The sequence below is a fragment of the Apodemus sylvaticus genome, chromosome 15 (genome assembly GCF_947179515.1).
Source record: "Apodemus sylvaticus chromosome 15, mApoSyl1.1, whole genome shotgun sequence".
Taxonomy (NCBI): domain Eukaryota; kingdom Metazoa; phylum Chordata; class Mammalia; order Rodentia; family Muridae; genus Apodemus; species Apodemus sylvaticus.
In genome coordinates this window covers 40,257,480-40,267,456 of record NC_067486.1, presented here as the reverse complement: position 1 = coordinate 40,267,456, position 9,977 = coordinate 40,257,480, and positions in this window count along the sequence as shown.

Genomic DNA, 9,977 nt, shown 5'->3' with positions numbered 1-9,977 from the left:
AACAGGAAAAAAACACAATAGTACAAGACAATAGGACCATGTTAAATGATCATCTTCATCACAATTTCTCTGGAGGTTTCGTGACTAAGCACAGCAAACTGTGTTTAGATGACTTTTCATTCAAGGCAAGAACCTTTATACCACTGCCTGATTTTTTTCATGAAGGAGGATTGAAGAACAAGAATTCCCACCAGGGCAACAGGGTTCACTGGAGGCAAAGAAAAGGTTTTCCTACTAGACACTGTAGGTTTGGACAGAATTCTAAACTGGCTCCACTGGGCACTGTAGATTTCAAAACCATAAATATTCATTTACTGTTAGAGACTAATTTTGCCACAGAAATTATGTTTTACTGTGATATTTCCTGTCATGCTGTGCCAGGTTTAGCCAAACAAATATACAATTTTATATTTTTAAGATATAGAATAATGTGTTTTTCTTGAGTTCATCATATATGACCTGATCATGACAGTGATCACATCTCTTTCCTCCTCCTCCCACTCTTCTTCCTTCTCCTCCTTCTCCTATTTCTCCTCTTCCTCCTCTTCTTCTGCTTTCTCTCTCTCCCTCTCCCTTTCCCTCCTCTCCTCCTCTCTCTGTCTTACAGTGTGAATTTTGATTCATATTTGGGGCTGTGAAATATTTGGCAGTTGTACTGTTTTTCTACATGTATAACAACCCTAAAAGCCATCCAAAATAAAATATGTAATGAATGTGACAGCAAAATACAGGTGCAGTTTGCACGGCGATGTCATTGTATTGGGCAAAATAAAATTCTATTCAAATGCCTGATTCAGAGTACAGGTTACTGTGGGATAGGAATTATAATTTTTACTGTAAAAAAGATATACTTTTCTGTTACATGGAACAACATTTTTATTACATGAAACTAAAATAAGAAAAGGCATCATCATTTCATAGCAATATCAAGTTGCCCTGTGATTTGACACCATTCTATTCAAATGAGAAGTTTTGGTTTTTAAAATAGAGTCCCTGACTTGACTTTCATAAAAATTATTAAATGGAGTTTGCTTGGAATTATGATAGAATTTCCATCAATTTCTAAAATGATCCTAAACGTACCTGCCATTTTGTATTAAATGGTTTTGGAAAGTGACATTCTTGGCATTGAAGGTGATATAGTCAAAATAGTAATCAAGTCTGAAAATTGCTCAAGATGATTTCCATATTGCAGTAGTAAATATTCATCCAAGACTTAATAAATAAATTAATCCAAGTAATTACAACTATTCATTATTATTGAAATTTCCTTTTTTCTTTAATCATGTATAAAATTACATGTGTATCAAAATATGTCTTAAAAACAATTCCATTAATGGTTCATTAGTAATTGCATGAAAAAGCTGAATCACGAAGGAAGCAAGGAAACTGCAAGCACAGGATTGAAGTAGAGAGGAATACATCCATCATTTCCAGGCATCAAAGCCTGGCATCTAAATTCCTTGTAGGCCTTGTTACAGTGCACATCCTGTTGAAGCAGGTGTGGGTGGACTAAGGAGGAGTCTACTTTAGGGCAAGGTGATCTTGAAGACACTGCTGTCAGCAAGCCATCACTGAAAGAGCAAAATCATGAGAAACAAAAGCTAAATACTCTATATGTGAAATTTCTTCAGTGAAAGAACCAAAGAAAAGGAAGAATTGACCAGTGAGGCAAGGTGTTTGAGATTAACTAGAAACTGAAGGCTGGGTCACAAACAGTGTCCTTTACTAATTTGGAAGATTACTCTGGTGGAGGATTAATAGGACAGTAAAACATTTCAATTTTTCCCTTTTAAATATATTTTATTAGTTCCTTGAGAATGCTGTGCAACACATTTGTCGTCATAGGCAACCCATTCCCCTACCTCCTCCCAGATCCTTGCCCCATTGCTATTCACTCAACTTCATTCAATTTTGTTTTTGCTTTGTGGACACAAAATGTGTGGACCCATCAAGTCCAATTTATGCTGCCTACATATACTGTTGGATATATGGTCTCTGGTCATAAAATGCCCCTTATGATGAAGGAAGACTTTTCAGAGAGTAAGAAGTAATGGAATACGGTGAGTGTATCATGAACAAATGAAGAGTCTCTATAATACAGAGCATACCTATGGATTCTGATCCTCCTTGTCCTAGGTAGAAGCTGTACACATTTATATTTCTGTACACTTTTGGCTAACCTGTACAGATCTTGTCTGCTGGACCTGGGATACGAGAACCTGAAAGAAAGGGGACAGACTACAGTTTAATTCTGTAGATAATCTTACTTCAGTGTCAATGTACTTTTATACACAAATATGACAAAAAAAGTAATCACTCAAGGAAGGTGGTTTAAGTTCAGAAAAACATGATCAAAGAAACTTGTAAGTAAACATTGGTAAGCATATGCTAAATGTATCATCATTTATACATCAGCCCTGTATACATCAGCCCTTTCTCAGACAAACCAATTTGAACACAGTTGCCTGGAAGATACTTTAGGTTATGGCTGGGAAAGCACAGAAGAAAGGCAGAAGCCCATATCCAGATTCAGGGTACACAGAGTAGATTGAGTTCTATAGCTATGATCTGGCATCCAGCAAGAATAAACAAACTTTATAAACAGACTGCAGATGTACATCATAGGGGGCAGAAAATCACATCCAACAACAATCCAGGAAACTAAATGCACCTGAGGTAAAAGGCCCTCTGCCTTTTTTCCTGGAGCCTCCCTCACAGTTCCCCAAGGCATTGTTCACCATGGATCATTCATTTGATGGTGATCCAACACATTACTACTGGCAATGAAGAAGTTTTTCTCTTTCCCTATAGCCTAGCAAACATGTGCTGCCATTTGTAATATTCATCTTGGCCATTCTGACTAGGATAAGATAAAATCTCAAAAGTATTTTTAGTTTGCATTTCTCTGAATTCTCATACAATTAAGATTTAAACAATAATATCTAATTTGCATTTCATCTTTTGAGAATTCTTAGTTCTGTATTCCATCTTAAAATTGGGTTATTTTTCCTGGTGTCTGAATATTTAAGTTCTTTATACATTCTAGATACTATACTCAAGTTATAATTCAGAAAGATCCTTTCTGTGTCTGTAGGCTATAATTTTGCTTTTAATGATGGTGTCCATTGTTATAAGGAGCTTTCCAGTTTCACAAATTTCCTTTTATGATTTGATGGTCTATTGCAATCAGTGTTCTGTTCAGAAAGCCCTTTCCTGTGCCAATGATGTCAAGAATATCCTCCTCTTTTTCTTCTATGAGATTCTGGATATCTAATTGTTGCTGCTAGCAGCTACTGTGAACTGGGTTTCTGGAACAGAAGCTGGGGATATATGTGGGGACGGTGAGTAAGAAATTATATCAGGACAATATTGCTGTTCGAAATGTAACGTTTAATCGGGGTCTCACAATATATATGGCTTTTAATGGCAAGTCCCTTCCCCAAAACTCAGTGGGTGTTGGCTTCAATGTTTCACACTGCTCAGAGGGTAGCCTGCTCAATTCAGGAAACTGTAGTTATGGCAGATCAAAGGATTTCCCTATCTCTTCCCTTACAGGTCCCCAAACTCATCTTCTTTTATTCTTTTTTGTTAATATTAATCAGTTTCTGACCTTTTTTGGAGGGAAGGACCCATTCTTCAATTCAGAGCTCACAGTTTTTCTGACTAGGTACCAATTGTCTTCTTGTCCCCTTGCCCTGAATACCGAATTTACAGACAGAAGAGAAGCTTATCTTGTCACTTGGGTCTTGACATCTGAACTCTACTTCTCATCTTGACAGCCTGTGCTTTTTAGTGACAAGAGATAGCCTGGAAAAAATTGGGGATTTCAATCCTGACTCTCCAAATGTCAAAGATATGACAGATAAATACCTGCTGTTTATAAACCCTTTAGTATATAGTATTTTTACTATGTTAAAATGAAAAGACTAAGACCTCTGCTTATTGTATTTGTATGGAGACTAACACTTATGTAAGTCTAGGTTTAGAGATGTTGAGTTGACTAAAGAAGCAAGTTGGGAGCTAATTTTATGTCAGTTGTATTGGGCCACAGGATTCCCAGGATGATAAATAATATTTCTAGATGAATCCATGAGACTTATTTTTATAGAGATTAATATTATTTAAATTTAAATTTGCTGTCCAATTTGTATGGAGATTTTATCTTTTGTGAGTTTGAATGATAAAAGTAAAATTTTAAACAAGGTTGAATTTATATTACACTTCATTCTGAAATAAATCATGAATCATCTGTTTCACCTCGCACTTAAAGGTTGTCTGGTCTTTGGACTTGTACTGTAATTCATTGAAAATGTATACAATTCTGAATAGACGGACCAAAGATTAGCAGGTTAAACTCTAAAGATGGAATATTTCTGTTTCCATTAAAATCTGAGCCAAGGACTTATGATAATACCATTGTAGAGAGGGAGGTAGGCAGATAAATACAGGTATATGAATGGGTGGAAATACACACACACACACACACACACACACACACCACATTCTCTCTCTCTCTCTCTCTCTCTCTCTTTCTCTCTCTCATACACACACATACACAAAGTTTTACTCATACATATACATAAAGGGATGGGTAGAAGATAGAGTTATATTTTATTCTTTTTTTCTTAGAAGGCTTCTCAAACATGAGATTTCAATGCAAAAATATCAACCTTTCTGTCAAATATAGCCACATATAATATTAGCACTATTTATTGTTCTTAAGTAAGTTTCGTGTGGATGGTAGCTTCTCAAATATTTAAATTTGTGGGCTTTAAGATACCTAAAGTACTTACATGAAATTTAATTGAAAATAATTTTCCAAAAGTTGAGACATCTGATTTCATTAGAAAATTTGTTTTAAAAGAACAAAGATTTCTAGGATCAGCCTAATTGAATTGAAGAAAAGGAGTTATTGCATTTTTACAGCAAAACTTATATTTCTCAAGAAAAATTGCTTTTTAATCAGCAAGAAGTTCATCCTTTGGGGGAGATACCTTTGGAGGAGATACCCTCCTACATGGGATACTTACTGCAAATAGAAGGCAAATACAAAAGAGAAAGTAGAAATCTTCAGAGTATTCCCAGGTGCTGTTAAAGTGAGAGATAAGTCTTCTTTGATAAATACACTTAAAATACACATAGGCTTATAAATGTTGTTTTTCTGATTGGATCTTCTCTGTGTGCTCTCTCAGTAGCATTGGCATGTCTCAGTCAGAAAGAAACCAGTGCCAGAGCTCATTCGTGTTAGCTCCAACATGCTCTATGGATGGTTCTGATGCTCAAGAACTGGTTAGAAGGAGAATTGTAATAGAAGACCCTAATTCTTATATTAAACCAGTCTTAGTATGTGGTTAATACTCATCATGGGTAGTTAGTTCACAAATTGGAATTTAAGAAGATCTGTTTTATTTTATTGAGAAATGTTCATATGGCATATTCTGATGACAATGTTTCCTCTTCAAACTCATCCCAGATCCTTCCCACCCTTCTACCTACACATCTCCCCTCCCACCTTGTCCCCCCTCTTTCTAGAAAGCAAGGAAACAGGCAAACAATACAAACAAACAAATAAGATTTTTATAAAAGTAAAACAATCACACACACACACACACACACACACACACACATACATACCATGAAGACACAAAACAAAAAAGCCTACACAAGCACAAACCAGTAAAACCAAACAAAAACAAAAACAACAAAAAAATCCCAAACAAAGCAATGTGAGACAAAAAGTCTAAAACAATAAAATTGAATTAGTTTTTTGCTGGCCATCTAATGTTGGGCATGTGTGAGAGACTATCCTTTACCATGGCTTTTTGTTTGTTTGTTTGTTTACTTTTACTTGCTGATTCATTGATTTTACCTGAATCATTTTAATTAAATTAGTTTATGTACATTCCAAAGGTACCCTCCTTCCTGTCCCCCCTCCCTGAGTCTTCACCCCTTTCCCCCATTTCTGAGAGGGTGCTCCACCACCTGCCCACCTTTCTAATCATCCATTCTCATTTCAGCCCGACTAGCATCCCTCTTCTCTGGGGAATCAAGTTTCCACAGAATTAAGCACTTGCTTCCTCTCCCACACTGCTGTCCTCTGCTACACATGTGCCTGGAGCCACAAACCAGCCCATATATGCTCCTGGGTTTTGGATTAGACTATAGGAGCTCTGAGGTGTCCCTGGTTTGTTGTTGTTGTTGGTTTTTGTTGTTGTTGTTGTTTTAGATATATGCTTTATTTACATTTCAAATGATTTCCCCTTTCCTGGTTCTCCAACTCCAGAAGTCCCATAAGGCATCTCCCCTCCCTCTGTTCCCCAATCAGTCCCCTCCCACTTCTCTGTCCTGTTATTCCCCTACACTGCTGCATCTAGTCTTTTCAGGACTAAGGGCCTCTCCTCCCTTTGGTGTCTAACAAGGCCATCCTCTGCTGCCTATGTGTCTGGAGGGATGGGTTACTCCATATGTACTCTTTGGATGATGGTTTTGTCCCTGGGAGCTCTGGGGGTACTGGGTGACTCATATTGTTGTTCCTGCTAAGGTGCAGCAAACCCCTTCAGCTCCTTGGGTCCTTTCTCTAGCTCCTCCATTGGGGACCCTGTGCTTAGTTCAATGGCTGGTTGAGAGTGTCCCCCTCTGTATTTCTCATGCATTTAGCAGAGCCTCCCAGGGAACAGCTATATCTGGCTCCAGTCAGCAAGTGCTTGTGGACATCAAAAATAGGGTCTGGGTTTTTTAACTCTATATGAGATGAATCCCTGGGTGGGGCAGTCTCTGAATGGTCTTCCCTCAGACTCTGTTCCACACTTTTTCTCTGTATCTCCTTTTGTGGGTATTTTGTTCCACCTTCTATGAAGAACCAGTGTATCCATACTTTGTTCTTCCTCCTTCCGGAGCATCATTGGATATGTGAAAAGTGTCTTGGGTATTCCAAGTTTCTGGGCTAATATCCACTTTCAGTGAGTACATACCATGTGTATTTTTTTATGGTTGGGTTGCCTCACTCAGGATGATGTTTTTCCAGTTCCATCCATTTGTCTAAGAATTTCATGAATACATTATTTTAATAGCTGAATAGTAGTGTATATATAACACATTTTCTGTATATACAGAAAATGTGTTATATATACCACATATATACATATAAATATAAATGTGGTATATATACCACATATATATTATGTATATATACCACATTTTCTATATTCTTTCCTCTGTTGAGAGACATCTGGGTTCTTTCCAGCTTCTGGATATTATAAATTGGACTGCTATGAACATAGTGGAGCATGTGTCCTTATTGCATGCCGGAGAATTCTCTGGGTATATGCCTGGAGTGGTATAACAGGATCCTTTGCTAGTATTATGTCCAGTTTTCTGAGGAACCACAAAACTGATTCCCAGTTTGAAATCCCACTAGTAGTGGAGGAGTGTTCTTCTTTCTCCACATCATCTCAAGCACCTGCTGTCTCCTGAATTTTTTGTCTTGGCCATTCTGACCAGTATGAGGTGAAATCTCAGGGTTGTTTTGATTTGCATTTCCCTGATGACTAGGGAGATTGAACATTTCTTTAGGTGCTTCTGAGCCATCCTATATTCCTCAGGTGAGAGTTCCCTGTTTAGCTCTGTACCCTATTTTTAATAAGATTGTTTGGCTCTCTGGAGTCTAACTTATTGAGTTCTTTGTATATCTTGGATATTAGCCTATTGTCAGATATAGGGTTGATAAGGATCTTTTCCTAATTTGTTGGTTGCCATTTTGGCCTACTGACAATGTCCTTTGCCTTACAGAAACTTTGTAATTTTATGAGGTCCCATTTGTCAATTCTTGATCTTAGAGTATAGGCTATTGCTGTTCTGTTTAGGAAATTTTACCCTGTGCCCAAGTGCTCAAGGCTCTTCTCCAGTTTTTTTTTTTTTTCTATTAGTTTCAGTGTGTCTGGTTTTATGTGGAGGTCCTAGACCTACTTGGACTTGAGTTTACTACAAGGAGTTAAAAATGTATCAATTTGCATTCTTCAGCCTTCTAGCTGCCAGTTGAGCCAGCACCATTTGTTGAAAAGGCTATTATTTTCCACTGGATTGTTGTAGCTCCTTTGTCAAAGGACAGGTAACCATAGGTGTGTGGGTTCATTTCTGGGTCCTCTTTTCTATTCTGTAAATCTTTCTGCCTGTCACTGTATCAATATCATGCAGTTTTTAACACTATTGCTCTGTAGTACTGCTTGAGGACCCAGATTCCCCAACAAGTTCTTTTACTGTTGAGAATATATTTAGCGATGCTGGCTTTTTGTTATTCTAGGTGAATTTGAGAATTGCTCGTTCTAACTCTATGAAGAATTGAGTTGGGATTTTGATGGGGGATTGCCTTGAATCTGTGTATTGCTTTTGGGTAGATGGCCATTTTTACTATATTAATCCTGCCAATTCAAGAGCATGGAAGATTTTTCCATCTTATGAGGTTTTCCGATTTCTTTTTTCGGAGACTTGACATTCTGGTCATACAGATATTTCACTTGTCTAGCTAGAGTAACATCAAGATATTTTATATTGTTTGTAGCTATTGTGAAGAGTGTCATTTCTTTCTCAGCCTATTTATCCTTTGAGTATAGGAAGGCTACTTATTTGCTTGTGTTAATTTTATATCCAGTCACTTTGCTGAAGTTGTTTATCAACTGTAGAAGTTCTCTGGTTGAGTATTTGGGGTTGCTTAAGTATACTATCATATCATCTGCAAATAGTGATAGTTTGACTTCTTCCTTTCCAATTTTTATCCCTTTGACCTTCCTTTGTTGTCTAATTGCTCTAGCTAGAACTTCAAGTACTATATTGAATATATATGGAGAGAGAGGGAAGCCTTGTCTACTCCCCATTTTAGTGGGATTGCTTCAAGTTTCTTTCCATTTAGTTTGATGTTAGCTACTGGTTTGCTATATATTGCTTTTATTGTGTTTAGGTATGGGCCTTGAATTTCTGTTCTTTCCAAGACCTTTAACATGAAAGGATTCTGAGTTTTTTCAAATGATTTTTCAGCATATAATGAAATGACCATGTGTTTTTTTTTTCTTTGAGTTTGTTTATGTAGTGAATTACATTGATGGATTTCTGTATATTGAGTCATCCCTGCATCCCTGGGATGAATCCTACTTGATCGTGGTGAATGATCGTTTTGATGTGTTCTTGGATTCGGTGGGCAAGAATTTTATTGTGTATTTGTGCATCGATATTCATAAGGGAAATTGGTCTAAAGATCTATTTCTTTGTTGGATTTCTGTATGGTTTTGGTATCAGCAAAATTGTGGCTTCATAGAACAAGTTGGGTAGTTTTCCTTTGGTTTCTACTTTGTGGAATAGTTTGAAGAGTATTTATGTTAGGTCTTCTTTGAAGGTCTGATAGAATTCTGCACTAAAACCCTCTGGTCCTGTGCTTTTTTTGGTTAGAAGACTGTCAAAGACCACTTGTATCTTTTTTTAGGGGTTATGAGAACATTTAGATGGTCTATCTGATCCTGATTTAACTTTGGTACCTGGTATCTGTCTAGAAAGTTGTCCATTTCATTTAGAGTTTTCACTTTTGTTGAGTATAGGCTTTTGTAGTAGGATCTGATGATTCTTTGAATTTCTTCAGTTTCTGTTCTTATTTCTCCCTTTTCCTTTCTGATTTTGTTAATTTGGAATCTCTCTCTGTGCCCTCTGGTCAGTTTGGCAAAGGGTTTATCTGTCTTGGTTTTTTTCAAAGAACTGCCTGGTTTAGTTGATTTTTTGTATAGTTCTTTTTGTTTCTACTTAGCTGATTTCAACCCTGAGTTTGATGATTTCCTACTGTCTACTCCTCTTGGGTGTATTAGCTTTTTTTTTGTTCTAAAGCTATCAGGTATGCTGTTAAGCTGTTAAGCTTCTTTTTGGAGGCACTCAGAGCTATGAGTTTTCCTCTTAATTCTGCTTTCATTGTGTCCCATAATTTAGGTATGCTGTAC